Consider the following 15,439-nt stretch of genomic DNA (forward strand, 5'->3'; position numbering starts at 1 on the left):
TTTTCTGATGATGATCCTTTTTCTGATGCTGATCCTTTTTCTGATGCTGATCCTTTTTCTGATGATGATCCTTTTTCTGATGCTGATCCTTTTTCTGGTGCTGATCCTTTTTCTGATGATAATCCTTTTTCTGATGCTGATCCTTTTTCTGATGATGATCCTTTTTCTGGTGCTGATCCTTTTTCTGATGATGATCCTTTTTCTGATGATGATCCTTTTTCTGATGATGATCCTTTTTCTGGTGCTGATCCTTTTTCTGATGATGATCCTTCTTCTGATGCTGATCCTTTTTCTGATGATGATCCTTTTTCTGGTGCTGATCCTTTTTCTGGTGCTGATCCTTTTTCTGATGATGATCCTTTTTCTGATGCTGATCCTTTTTCTGATGCTGATCCTTTTTCTGATGGTGATCCTTTTTCTGATGCTGATCCTTTTTCTGGTGCTGATCCTTTTTCTGATGATAATCCTTTTTCTGATGCTGATCCTTTTTCTGGTGCTGATCCTTTTTCTGATGATGATCCTTTTTCTGATGATGATCCTTTTTCTGATGATGATCCTTTTTCTGGTGCTGATCCTTTTTCTGATGATGATCCTTTTTCTGATGATGATCCTTTTTCTGGTGCTGATCCTTTTTCTGATGATGATCCTTTTTCTGATGATGATCCTTTTTCTGGTGCTGATCCTTTTTCTGATGATAATCCTTTTTCTGATGCTGATCCTTTTTCTGATGATGATCCTTTTTCTGATGATGATCCTTTTTCTGATGATGATCCTTTTTCTGATGATGATCCTTTTTCTGATGATGATCCTTTTTCTGATGCTGATCCTTTTTCTGATGATGATCCTTTTTCTGATGATGATCCTTTTTCTGGTGCTGATCCTTTTTCTGATGATGATCCTTTTTCTGATGATGATCCTTTTTCTGATGCTGATCCTTTTTCTGATGATGATCCTTTTTCTGATGATGATCCTTTTTCTGGTGCTGATCCTTTTTCTGATGATGATCCTTTTTCTGATGATGATCCTTTTTCTGATGCTGATCCTTTTTCTGATGATGATCCTTTTTCTGATGATGATCCTTTTTCTGGTGCTGATCCTTTTTCTGATGATAATCCTTTTTCTGATGCTGATCCTTTTTCTGGTGCTGATCCTTTTTCTGATGATGATCCTTTTTCTGATGATGATCCTTTTTCTGATGATGATCCTTTTTCTGGTGCTGATCCTTTTTCTGATGATGATCCTTTTTCTGATGATGATCCTTTTTCTGGTGCTGATCCTTTTTCTGATGATGATCCTTTTTCTGATGCTGATCCTTTTTCTGGTGCTGATCCTTTTTCTGATGATAATCCTTTTTCTGATGCTGATCCTTTTTCTGATGATGATCCTTTTTCTGATGATGATCCTTTTTCTGATGATGATCCTTTTTCTGATGATGATCCTTTTTCTGATGATGATCCTTTTTCTGATGCTGATCCTTTTTCTGATGATGATCCTTTTTCTGATGCTGATCCTTTTTCTGGTGCTGATCCTTTTTCTGATGATAATCCTTTTTCTGATGATGATCCTTTTTCTGATGATGATCCTTTTTCTGATGATGATCCTTTTTCTGATGATGATCCTTTTTCTGATGATAATCCTTTTTCTGATGCTGATCCTTTTTCTGATGATGATCCTTTTTCTGATGCTGATCCTTTTTCTGATGATGATCCTTTTTCTGATGATAATCCTTTTTCTGATGCTGATCCTTTTTCTGATGATGATCCTTTTTCTGGTGCTGATCCTTTTTCTGATGATGATCCTTTTTCTGGTGCTGATCCTTTTTCTGATGATGATCCTTTTTCTGATGATGATCCTTTTTCTGATGATGATCCTTTTTCTGGTGCTGATCCTTTTTCTGGTGCTGATTCTTTTTCTGATGATGATCCTTTTTCTGATGATAATCCTTTTTCTGATGCTGATCCTTTTTCTGGTGCTGATCCTTTTTCTGATGATGATCCTTTTTCTGATGATGATCCTTTTTCTGATGCTGATCCTTTTTCTGGTGCTGATCCTTTTTCTGATGATAATCCTTTTTCTGATGCTGATCCTTTTTCTGATGATGATCCTTTTTCTGATGATGATCCTTTTTCTGATGATGATCCTTTTTCTGATGATGATCCTTTTTCTGATGATGATCCTTTTTCTGATGATGATCCTTTTTCTGATGCTGATCCTTTTTCTGGTGCTGATCCTTTTTCTGATGATGATCCTTTTTCTGATGATGATCCTTTTTCTGATGATGATCCTTTTTCTGATGATGATCCTTTTTCTGATGATGATCCTTTTTCTGATGATGATCCTTTTTCTGATGATGATCCTTTTTCTGATGCTGATCCTTTTTCTGATGATGATCCTTTTTCTGATGATAATCCTTTTTCTGATGCTGATCCTTTTTCTGATGATGATCCTTTTTCTGATGCTGATCCTTTTTCTGATGATGATCCTTTTTCTGATGATGATCCTTTTTCTGATGCTGATCCTTTTTCTGATGATGATCCTTTTTCTGGTGCTGATCCTTTTTCTGATGATGATCCTTTTTCTGGTGCTGATCCTTTTTCTGATGATGATCCTTTTTCTGATGATGATCCTTTTTCTGATGATGATCCTTTTTCTGGTGCTGATCCTTTTTCTGGTGCTGATTCTTTTTCTGATGATGATCCTTTTTCTGATGATAATCCTTTTTCTGATGCTGATCCTTTTTCTGATGATGATCCTTTTTCTGATGATGATCCTTTTTCTGATGATGATCCTTTTTCTGATGATGATCCTTTTTCTGATGATGATCCTTTTTCTGATGATGATCCTTTTTCTGATGCTGATCCTTTTTCTGATGCTGATCCTTTTTCTGATGATGATCCTTTTTCTGATGATGATCCTTTTTCTGATGCTGATCCTTTTTCTGATGCTGATCCTTTTTCTGATGATGATCCTTTTTCTGATGATGATCCTTTTTCTGATGATGATCCTTTTTCTGATGCTGATCCTTTTTCTGGTGCTGATCCTTTTTCTGATGATGATCCTTTTTCTGATGATGATCCTTTTTCTGATGATGATCCTTTTTCTGATGATGATTCTTTTTCTGGTGCTGATCCTTTTTCTGATGATGATCCTTTTTCTGATGATGATCCTTTTTCTGATGCTGATCCTTTTTCTGGTGCTGATCCTTTTTCTGATGATGATCCTTTTTCTGATGATGATCCTTTTTCTGATGATGATCCTTTTTCTGATGATGATTCTTTTTCTGGTGCTGATCCTTTTTCTGATGATGATCCTTTTTCTGATGATGATCCTTTTTCTGATGCTGATCCTTTTTCTGGTGCTGATCCTTTTTCTGATGATGATCCTTTTTCTGATGATGATCCTTTTTCTGATGATGATCCTTTTTCTGATGCTGATCCTTTTTCTGGTGCTGATCCTTTTTCTGATGATGATCCTTTTTCTGATGCTGATCCTTTTTCTGGTGCTGATCCTTTTTCTGATGATGATCCTTTTTCTGATGCTGATCCTTTTTCTGATGATGATCCTTTTTCTGATGCTGATCCTTTTTCTGATGATGATCCTTTTTCTGATGATAATCCTTTTTCTGATGCTGATCCTTTTTCTGATGCTGATCCTTTTTCTGGTGCTGATCCTTTTTCTGATGATGATCCTTTTTCTGATGATGATCCTTTTTCTGATGCTGATCCTTTTTCTGGTGATGATCCTTTTTCTGGTGCTGATCCTTTTTCTGATGATGATCCTTTTTCTGATGATGATCCTTTTTCTGATGATGATCCTTTTTCTGGTGCTGATCCTTTTTCTGATGCTGATCCTTTTTCTGATGATGATCCTTTTTCTGATGATGATCCTTTTTCTGATGATGATCCTTTTTCTGATGATGATCCTTTTTCTGATGATGATCCTTTTTCTGATGATGATCCTTTTTCTGATGCTGATCCTTTTTCTGATGATGATCCTTTTTCTGGTGCTGATCCTTTTTCTGATGATGATCCTTTTTCTGATGATGATCCTTTTTCTGATGATGATCCTTTTTCTGGTGCTGATCCTTTTTCTGATGATGATCCTTTTTCTGATGATGATCCTTTTTCTGATGATGATCCTTTTTCTGGTGCTGATCCTTTTTCTGATGATGATCCTTTTTCTGATGATGATCCTTTTTCTGATGATGATCCTTTTTCTGATGCTGATCCTTTTTCTGATGATGATCCTTTTTCTGATGATAATCCTTTTTCTGATGCTGATCCTTTTTCTGATGCTGATCCTTTTTCTGGTGCTGATCCTTTTTCTGGTGCTGATCCTTTTTCTGGTGCTGATCCTTTTTCTGGTGCTGATCCTTTTTCTGGTGCTGATCCTTTTTCTGGTGCTGATCCTTTTTCTGATGATAATCCTTTTTCTGATGCTGATCCTTTTTCTGATGATGATCCTTTTTCTGATGATGATCCTTTTTCTGATGATGATCCTTTTTCTGATGATGATCCTTTTTCTGATGCTGATCCTTTTTCTGATGATGATCCTTTTTCTGATGCTGATCCTTTTTCTGGTGCTGATCCTTTTTCTGATGATAATCCTTTTTCTGATGCTGATCCTTTTTCTGATGATGATCCTTTTTCTGGTGCTGATCCTTTTTCTGATGATGATCCTTTTTCTGGTGCTGATCCTTTTTCTGATGATGATCCTTTTTCTGATGATGATCCTTTTTCTGATGATGATCCTTTTTCTGGTGCTGATCCTTTTTCTGATGATGATCCTTTTTCTGATGCTGATCCTTTTTCTGATGCTGATCCTTTTTCTGATGATGATCCTTTTTCTGGTGCTGATCCTTTTTCTGATGATGATCCTTTTTCTGATGATGATCCTTTTTCTGATGATGATCCTTTTTCTGATGATGATCCTTTTTCTGGTGCTGATCCTTTTTCTGATGCTGATCCTTTTTCTGATGATGATCCTTTTTCTGATGCTGATCCTTTTTCTGATGATGATCCTTTTTCTGATGATGATCCTTTTTCTGGTGCTGATCCTTTTTCTGATGATGATCCTTTTTCTGATGCTGATCCTTTTTCTGATGATGATCCTTTTTCTGGTGCTGATCCTTTTTCTGATGCTGATCCTTTTTCTGATGATGATCCTTTTTCTGGTGCTGATCCTTTTTCTGATGCTGATCCTTTTTCTGATGCTGGTCCTTTTTTCTGGTGCTGATCCTTTTTCTGATGCTGATCCTTTTTTCTGGTGCTGATCCTTTTTCTGGTGCTGATCCTTTTTCTGATGCTGATCCTTTTTCTGATGTTGATCCTTTTTTCTGGTGCTGATCCTTTTTCTGGTGCTGATCCTTTTTCTGATGCTGGTCCTTTTTTCTGGTGCTGATCCTTTTTCTGATGCTGATCCTTTTTTTGATGATGATCCTTTTTCTGATGATGATCCTTTTTCTGGTGCTGATCCTTTTTCTGATGATGATCCTTTTTCTGGTGCTGATCCTTTTTCTGATGATGATCCTTTTTCTGATGATGATCCTTTTTCTGGTGCTGATCCTTTTTCTGATGATGATCCTTTTTCTGATGCTGATCCTTTTTCTGATGCTGATCCTTTTTCTGATGATGATCCTTTTTCTGGTGCTGATCCTTTTTCTGATGATGATCCTTTTTCTGATGATGATCCTTTTTCTGATGATGATCCTTTTTCTGATGATGATCCTTTTTCTGGTGCTGATCCTTTTTCTGATGCTGATCCTTTTTCTGATGATGATCCTTTTTCTGATGCTGATCCTTTTTCTGATGATGATCCTTTTTCTGATGATGATCCTTTTTCTGGTGCTGATCCTTTTTCTGATGATGATCCTTTTTCTGATGCTGATCCTTTTTCTGATGATGATCCTTTTTCTGGTGCTGATCCTTTTTCTGATGCTGATCCTTTTTCTGATGATGATCCTTTTTCTGGTGCTGATCCTTTTTCTGATGCTGATCCTTTTTCTGATGCTGGTCCTTTTTTCTGGTGCTGATCCTTTTTCTGATGCTGATCCTTTTTTCTGGTGCTGATCCTTTTTCTGGTGCTGATCCTTTTTCTGATGCTGATCCTTTTTCTGATGTTGATCCTTTTTTCTGGTGCTGATCCTTTTTCTGGTGCTGATCCTTTTTCTGATGCTGGTCCTTTTTTCTGGTGCTGATCCTTTTTCTGATGCTGATCCTTTTTTCTGGTGCTGATCCTTTTTCTGATGCTGATCCTTTTTCTGATGATGATCCTTTTTCTGATGATGATCCTTTTTCTGATGCTGATCCTTTTTTCTGATGATGATCCTTTTTCTGATGATGATCCTTTTTCTGATGATGATCCTTTTTCTGATGATGATCCTTTTTCTGATGCTGATCCTTTTTCTGATGATGATCCTTTTTCTGATGATGATCCTTTTTCTGATGCTGATCCTTTTTTCTGGTGCTGATCCTTTTTCTGATGATGATCCTTTTTCTGATGATGATCCTTTTTCTGGTGCTGATCCTTTTTCTGATGCTGATCCTTTTTCTGATGATGATCCTTTTTCTGATGCTGATCCTTTTTCTGATGATTATCCTTTTTCTGATGATGATCCTTTTTCTGATGATGATCCTTTTTCTGATGCTGATCCTTTTTTCTGGTGCTGATCCTTTTTCTGATGATGATCCTTTTTCTGATGATGATCCTTTTTCTGGTGCTGATCCTTTTTCTGATGCTGATCCTTTTTCTGATGATGATCCTTTTTCTGATGATGATCCTTTTTCTGATGCTGATCCTTTTTTCTGGTGCTGATCCTTTTTCTGATGATGATCCTTTTTCTGATGATGATCCTTTTTCTGATGCTGATCCTTTTTCTGATGATGATCCTTTTTCTGATGATTATCCTTTTTCTGATGATTATCCTTTTTCTGGTGCTGATCCTTTTTTCTGATGATGATCCTTTTTCTGATGATTATCCTTTTTCTGATGATGATCCTTTTTCTGATGATTATCCTTTTTCTGATGATTATCCTTTTTCTGGTGCTGATCCTTTTTTCTGATGCTGATCCTTTTTCTGATGATGATCCTTTTTCTGATGCTGATCCTTTTTTCTGATGATGATCCTTTTTCTGATGATGATCCTTTTTCTGATGCTGATCCTTTTTTCTGATGATGATCCTTTTTCTGATGATGATCCTTTTTCTGATGCTGATCCTTTTTTCTGATGATTATCCTTTTTCTGATGATGATCCTTTTTCTGATGCTGATCCTTTTTTCTGATGATTATCCTTTTTCTGATGATGATCCTTTTTCTGATGCTGATCCTTTTTTCTGATGATGATCCTTTTTCTGATGATGATCCTTTTTCTGATGCTGATCCTTTTTCTGATGATGATCCTTTTTCTGATGCTGATCCTTTTTTCTGATGATGATCCTTTTTCTGATGATGATCCTTTTTCTGATGCTGATCCTTTTTTCTGATGATTATCCTTTTTCTGATGATGATCCTTTTTCTGATGCTGATCCTTTTTTCTGATGATTATCCTTTTTCTGATGATGATCCTTTTTCTGATGCTGATCCTTTTTTCTGATGATGATCCTTTTTCTGATGATGATCCTTTTTCTGATGCTGATCCTTTTTCTGATGATGATCCTTTTTCTGATGCTGATCCTTTTTTCTGATGATGATCCTTTTTCTGATGATGATCCTTTTTCTGATGCTGATCCTTTTTTCTGATGATTATCCTTTTTCTGATGATGATCCTTTTTCTGATGCTGATCCTTTTTTCTGATGATTATCCTTTTTCTGATGATGATCCTTTTTCTGATGCTGATCCTTTTTTCTGATGATGATCCTTTTTCTGATGATGATCCTTTTTCTGATGATGATCCTTTTTCTGATGATGATCCTTTTTCTGATGCTGATCCTTTTTCTGATGATGATCCTTTTTCTGATGATGATCCTTTTTCTGATGCTGATCCTTTTTTCTGGTGCTGATCCTTTTTCTGATGATGATCCTTTTTCTGATGATGATCCTTTTTCTGGTGCTGATCCTTTTTCTGATGCTGATCCTTTTTCTGATGATGATCCTTTTTCTGATGATGATCCTTTTTCTGATGCTGATCCTTTTTTCTGGTGCTGATCCTTTTTCTGATGATGATCCTTTTTCTGATGATGATCCTTTTTCTGATGCTGATCCTTTTTCTGATGCTGATCCTTTTTCTGATGATGATCCTTTTTCTGATGATTATCCTTTTTCTGATGATTATCCTTTTTCTGGTGCTGATCCTTTTTCTGATGATTATCCTTTTTCTGATGATGATCCTTTTTTCTGGTGCTGATCCTTTTTCTGATGCTGATCCTTTTTCTGATGCTGATCCTTTTTCTGATGATGATCCTTTTTCTGATGATGATCCTTTTTCTGATGATGATCCTTTTTCTGATGCTGATCCTTTTTTCTGATGATGATCCTTTTTCTGATGATGATCCTTTTTCTGATGCTGATCCTTTTTCTGATGATTATCCTTTTTCTGATGCTGATCCTTTTTTCTGGTGCTGATCCTTTTTCTGATGATGATCCTTTTTCTGATGCTGATCCTTTTTCTGATGCTGATCCTTTTTCTGATGATGATCCTTTTTCTGATGATTATCCTTTTTCTGATGATTATCCTTTTTCTGGTGCTGATCCTTTTTCTGATGATTATCCTTTTTCTGATGATGATCCTTTTTTCTGGTGCTGATCCTTTTTCTGATGCTGATCCTTTTTCTGATGATGATCCTTTTTCTGATGATGATCCTTTTTCTGATGCTGATCCTTTTTCTGATGATGATCCTTTTTCTGATGATGATCCTTTTTCTGATGCTGATCCTTTTTCTGATGCTGATCCTTTTTCTGATGCTGATCCTTTTTCTGATGATGATCCTTTTTCTGATGATGATCCTTTTTCTGATGCTGATCCTTTTTCTGATGCTGATCCTTTTTCTGATGATGATCCTTTTTCTGATGATTATCCTTTTTCTGATGATGATCCTTTTTTCTGATGATGATCCTTTTTCTGATGATTATCCTTTTTCTGATGATGATCCTTTTTCTGGTGCTGATCCTTTTTCTGATGATTATCCTTTTTCTGATGATGATCCTTTTTTCTGGTGCTGATCCTTTTTCTGATGCTGATCCTTTTTCTGATGATGATCCTTTTTCTGATGCTGATCCTTTTTCTGATGCTGATCCTTTTTCTGATGATGATCCTTTTTCTGATGCTGATCCTTTTTCTGATGCTGATCCTTTTTCTGATGCTGATCCTTTTTCTGATGATGATCCTTTTTCTGATGATGATCCTTTTTCTGATGCTGATCCTTTTTCTGATGATGATCCTTTTTCTGATGATGATCCTTTTTCTGATGATGATCCTTTTTCTGATGATGATCCTTTTTCTGATGATGATCCTTTTTCTGATGCTGATCCTTTTTCTGATGATGATCCTTTTTCTGATGCTGATCCTTTTTCTGATGATGATCCTTTTTCTGATGCTGATCCTTTTTCTGATGCTGATCCTTTTTCTGATGATTATCCTTTTTCTGATGATGATCCTTTTTTCTGGTGCTGATCCTTTTTCTGATGCTGATCCTTTTTCTGATGCTGATCCTTTTTCTGATGATGATCCTTTTTCTGATGATGATCCTTTTTCTGATGCTGATCCTTTTTCTGATGCTGATCCTTTTTCTGATGATGATCCTTTTTCTGATGCTGATCCTTTTTCTGATGCTGATCCTTTTTCTGATGATGATCCTTTTTCTGATGATGATCCTTTTTCTGATGATGATCCTTTTTCTGATGATGATCCTTTTTCTGATGATGATCCTTTTTCTGATGCTGATCCTTTTTCTGATGATGATCCTTTTTCTGATGATGATCCTTTTTCTGATGATTATCCTTTTTCTGATGATTATCCTTTTTCTGATGATGATCCTTTTTCTGATGCTGATCCTTTTTCTGATGATGATCCTTTTTCTGATGATGATCCTTTTTCTGATGCTGATCCTTTTTCTGATGATGATCCTTTTTTCTGGTGCTGATCCTTTTTCTGATGCTGATCCTTTTTCTGATGATGATCCTTTTTCTGATGATGATCCTTTTTCTGATGCTGATCCTTTTTCTGATGATGATCCTTTTTCTGATGATGATCCTTTTTCTGATGCTGATCCTTTTTCTGATGATGATCCTTTTTTCTGGTGCTGATCCTTTTTCTGATGCTGATCCTTTTTCTGATGATGATCCTTTTTCTGATGCTGATCCTTTTTCTGATGATGATCCTTTTTCTGATGATGATCCTTTTTCTGATGCTGATCCTTTTTCTGATGCTGATCCTTTTTCTGATGATGATCCTTTTTCTGATGATGATCCTTTTTCTGATGATGATCCTTTTTCTGATGATGATCCTTTTTCTGATGATGATCCTTTTTCTGATGCTGATCCTTTTTCTGATGATGATCCTTTTTCTGATGATGATCCTTTTTCTGATGCTGATCCTTTTTCTGATGCTGATCCTTTTTCTGATGATGATCCTTTTTCTGATGCTGATCCTTTTTCTGATGCTGATCCTTTTTCTGATGATGATCCTTTTTCTGATGATGATCCTTTTTCTGATGATGATCCTTTTTCTGATGATGATCCTTTTTCTGATGATGATCCTTTTTCTGATGCTGATCCTTTTTCTGATGATGATCCTTTTTCTGATGCTGATCCTTTTTCTGATGCTGATCCTTTTTCTGATGCTGATCCTTTTTCTGATGCTGATCCTTTTTCTGATGCTGATCCTTTTTCTGATGATGATCCTTTTTCTGATGCTGATCCTTTTTCTGATGCTGATCCTTTTTCTGATGATGATCCTTTTTCTGATGATGATCCTTTTTCTGATGCTGATCCTTTTTCTGATGATGATCCTTTTTCTGATGATGATCCTTTTTCTGATGATGATCCTTTTTCTGATGATGATCCTTTTTCTGATGCTGATCCTTTTTCTGATGATGATCCTTTTTCTGATGATGATCCTTTTTCTGATGCTGATCCTTTTTCTGATGATGATCCTTTTTTCTGGTGCTGATCCTTTTTCTGATGCTGATCCTTTTTCTGATGATGATCCTTTTTCTGATGATGATCCTTTTTCTGATGCTGATCCTTTTTCTGATGATGATCCTTTTTCTGATGATGATCCTTTTTCTGATGCTGATCCTTTTTCTGATGATGATCCTTTTTTCTGGTGCTGATCCTTTTTCTGATGCTGATCCTTTTTCTGATGATGATCCTTTTTCTGATGCTGATCCTTTTTCTGATGATGATCCTTTTTCTGATGATGATCCTTTTTCTGATGCTGATCCTTTTTCTGATGCTGATCCTTTTTCTGATGATGATCCTTTTTCTGATGATGATCCTTTTTCTGATGATTATCCTTTTTCTGATGATGATCCTTTTTCTGATGATGATCCTTTTTCTGATGCTGATCCTTTTTCTGATGCTGATCCTTTTTCTGATGCTGATCCTTTTTCTGATGATGAACCTATTTCTGATGATGATCCTTTTTCTGATGATGATCCTTTTTCTGATGATGATCCTTTTTCTGATGCTGATCCTTTTTCTGATGCTGATCCTTTTTCTGATGATGATCCTTTTTCTGATGATGATCCTTTTTCTGATGATGATCCTTTTTCTGATGATTATCCTTTTTCTGATGATGATCCTTTTTCTGATGATGATCCTTTTTCTGATGCTGATCCTTTTTCTGATGCTGATCCTTTTTCTGATGCTGATCCTTTTTCTGATGATGATCCTTTTTCTGATGATGATCCTTTTTCTGATGCTGATCCTTTTTCTGATGCTGATCCTTTTTCTGATGATGATCCTTTTTCTGATGCTGATCCTTTTTCTGATGCTGATCCTTTTTCTGATGCTGATCCTTTTTCTGATGATGATCCTTTTTCTGATGATGATCCTTTTTCTGATGATGATCCTTTTTCTGATGCTGATCCTTTTTCTGATGATGATCCTTTTTCTGATGCTGATCCTTTTTCTGATGATGATCCTTTTTCTGATGATGATCCTTTTTCTGATGCTGATCCTTTTTCTGATGCTGATCCTTTTTCTGATGATGATCCTTTTTCTGATGATGATCCTTTTTCTGATGCTGATCCTTTTTCTGATGATGATCCTTTTTCTGATGATGATCCTTTTTCTGATGCTGATCCTTTTTCTGATGCTGATCCTTTTTCTGATGATGATCCTTTTTCTGATGATGATCCTTTTTCTGATGATGATCCTTTTTCTGATGATTATCCTTTTTCTGGTGCTGATCCTTTTACTGGTTCTGATCCTTTTTCTGATGCTGATCCTTTTTCTGGTGCTGATCCTTTTTTTGGTGCTGATCCTTATGTGTTTACACTAATAAACTTTTCACTTTGGACATTGAAAAAAAAAAAAAGTGTGCATGGAAATAAGTTTGATTGAGTCTTTTTAGATACTTTATGCTCTTTTCTGAACACACAAATTCTCCCTAACCCCCTACACCTTATCCTAACCCTAACATCTAAAGAGACCTTCTCTACCTACGCACATCACCACTACACACAATGGTAGGATGTCCATTACCGAAAAAAGTAACATAAACTTCATATAGAGCAGAATATTGTTATTGTTTAAATTCTTGTCCTCTGTATTACATAAATATATCAAAGACTTTTTTCTGTGAATTGAATATGTTGGCTATTTAGTTTTATTCTTTTTGCATTTTCTCTTTAACAAAACACACATTTATACCAATTAAACAGACATGTTTTTCCTTTTTGGGAACTTACATGTTTGCTAGGACTTATTTTCCTTTTAAACGATGATCCTTAATAATCTTTGCTTTTGTTAGCAAGGGTTATTGTAGCAGTCATATTTTCATGTACTATTTTCCTTTCACATAGGTACATCATTAGAGTGATTAATCTGCCAACCAATTAGAATCTCAGCATCATCGGAACACAGTAATTCCTAGACTACTTCTCACAGCCTCTACACAATTTTATTTTTGCATGGATTTGCATAGCTTAGACATATTTTGTTAGTTTTCCCAAGTCGCCAACAAATTGGTAAATCTACGAAGTCGCATGGCACACTTTTTAAAGATTGACTGTTGTTTTAATTCTTTTTTCAGCACACTTCAATAAAACTATGGAACTCTGATGTTGTTTCCTAATTCATCAGATGAACCTTCTATCATTACAACTTACTATAATTGTAATGGAGAACGAATATCTTTCCTCATCATTATAAATTATTTTAGCGTCGATTTTTTTGTCAAAAAATCAATGTTTTTCATCCGATCTATATTTTTAAGTTTGACATATTAAATGAAATTACACACATGTCAATATATTGACCGTTAGAATATCTCACATATTTTTCTTGACAACCACTAAAATGTTGAATAAGGTCAATTGCTGGTTTTAGATTGTATTTTTTGTTCTAGAATAAATTTGAATTTGGTGTCAGCAGTTTTAATCGCTCGCTGCCATGTTTTAGTTGCTGCTGTAATTTCTTTTTACACAAAAAAAAATGTTAGTACACAATACAAAACACATTTTAACACAGAAAAAAAATTGAACATTCTTTTTATGCAAAACTTAATTCAATGAAATCAAAAGCAGAAATGAAGTAATTAAAATAAATTGGTTGATAATTTTTCATATAATAATTGTCGAAAAGAATCAATTAAAAAATTTGCATAAAAGTTCAATTTTATAGATGTTAAAAAAAAATTAATTAGAATTTTATTAAAAATGTTTAGATCAAGAATCGATGTCATCCAACATCTGAGAGAATATCAGACGAAATGGACATAATATGTAAACCTTCACAATACTATTAGGATAAAATAATACACACAATAGTAAGCATAAACATTCCTTAGCCGCAAACTTTTGCCAAAAGTGTCTTCATAATCTGTAAATTTGGTGTTCAATCGTTATAGCAATTAGAAGATATTTTTTCAATGTAATTACAGTTTGAGAAGTTAGATTGAGGCTTACAAGTCCTTGAAAAATATCAATTTGGAAGGATGACATTATTTTACGTTATAATTACATTGATAATTGAATTCATACCTGAAAATCAGGTTTTCATAAAAGAAGTATGATCTGAGAATAGTAATCTGAAGAGCCTCCCCCCCCCAAAAAAAAAAAAATCCCCCACAAACAGCGATATTCATTCTAGGTAGCTTAAATCGACTTCTTCCAAAGAAGGAAGTTTCTAGGGAATATCAAATTCACAAGTAGTCCCAAGTCATATGTATATCCCGGTCAAGGGAGTTTAGGTTTTGTAGTTCTTGCATGGAGGTGTGTTCCTACATATAGTGCTTGGTATTCCCAAATGGTCATCTGATACTGGTTAAGCTCAGTGTTGGTGATCTAATGATAACTGGTGTGTCAACGTGAATCCGGACATTTGAAATTAATGTTGGAAATGCGTTGAATTTCTCAACAAGTTATTTTAAGATGCAGATAAAGTGAGGAAAGTGGCGGCTCCTTTTTTTTTCGGAACATGAGCGATTCAGGTAAAGCCGTATATATATATATATATATATATATATATATATATATATATATATATATATATATATTTTTTTTATTTTGTGTACAGAAAGTTGTTAGTTGAGACAGATCATTGGTACCGTCGGTTTCAAGCCCGATAATAAGGCCTATTTACGGTATCCTTATCAAGCTCTCTTCAGCCAATATTCGACAAATATTGGCTGAAGAGAGCTTGATAAGGATACCGTGAACAAGCCTTATTATCGGGCTTGAAACCGACGGTACCAATGAGTTGTCTCAACTAACAACTTTCTGTACACAAAATATAAATACGCTCTTACAATTTTGATTTTCCTTTTAATTGAGCACTCTGCTGGAATTCTTTTTCCAAAAAAACTAATCATATATATGCATATATATATATATATATATATATATATATGCATATATACGGGATTGAATGAGGATTAACAAATGTTCCACCCTTCTATACTTTTATTGTCATCAAAATCGATGAAATCACCCATTATTTATCAAATCGATTTATTGGCTGCTCTAGTTAGTCCCCCGCCTCCTCACCGCAGTGTACCGGGAGGAAGTTTCATATGCCTCTCCGCAGTGACTTAGTCCACAGTGTATTATAGTCTACACTGCACTGTAGAGAATCTACTATTGATATTATAAAATTATCTTTAAATAATGACTCCATTTAAGGTTTAAAATTCAAGTGTGTTCTTAGAAATATTCATTTTGACGCACCCTGGTCTCATAAAAGAATCTACAGTTGATTTTATAGGCTGAACCTTTCTGCTTGTGCGGTAATAAAATTTCTTAAATACACTTGTGATGAAAGTGTCAACTTTGGTCGAA

At 35.2% G+C, this 15,439-nt stretch overlaps 1 protein-coding gene across 1 annotated transcript in view; it reads right to left on the bottom strand.

The window, feature by feature from the left end:
- LOC145245981 (dynein axonemal heavy chain 6-like) overlaps positions 1-15,439 on the bottom strand; it is a 632,504-nt gene that overhangs the window by 616,455 nt on the left and 610 nt on the right. The window lies entirely within an intron of this gene.

This window comes from Euprymna scolopes, chromosome 23 (assembly GCF_053919585.1).
Source record: "Euprymna scolopes isolate OS-2025 chromosome 23, ASM5391958v1, whole genome shotgun sequence".
NCBI lineage: Eukaryota > Metazoa > Mollusca > Cephalopoda > Sepiida > Sepiolidae > Euprymna > Euprymna scolopes.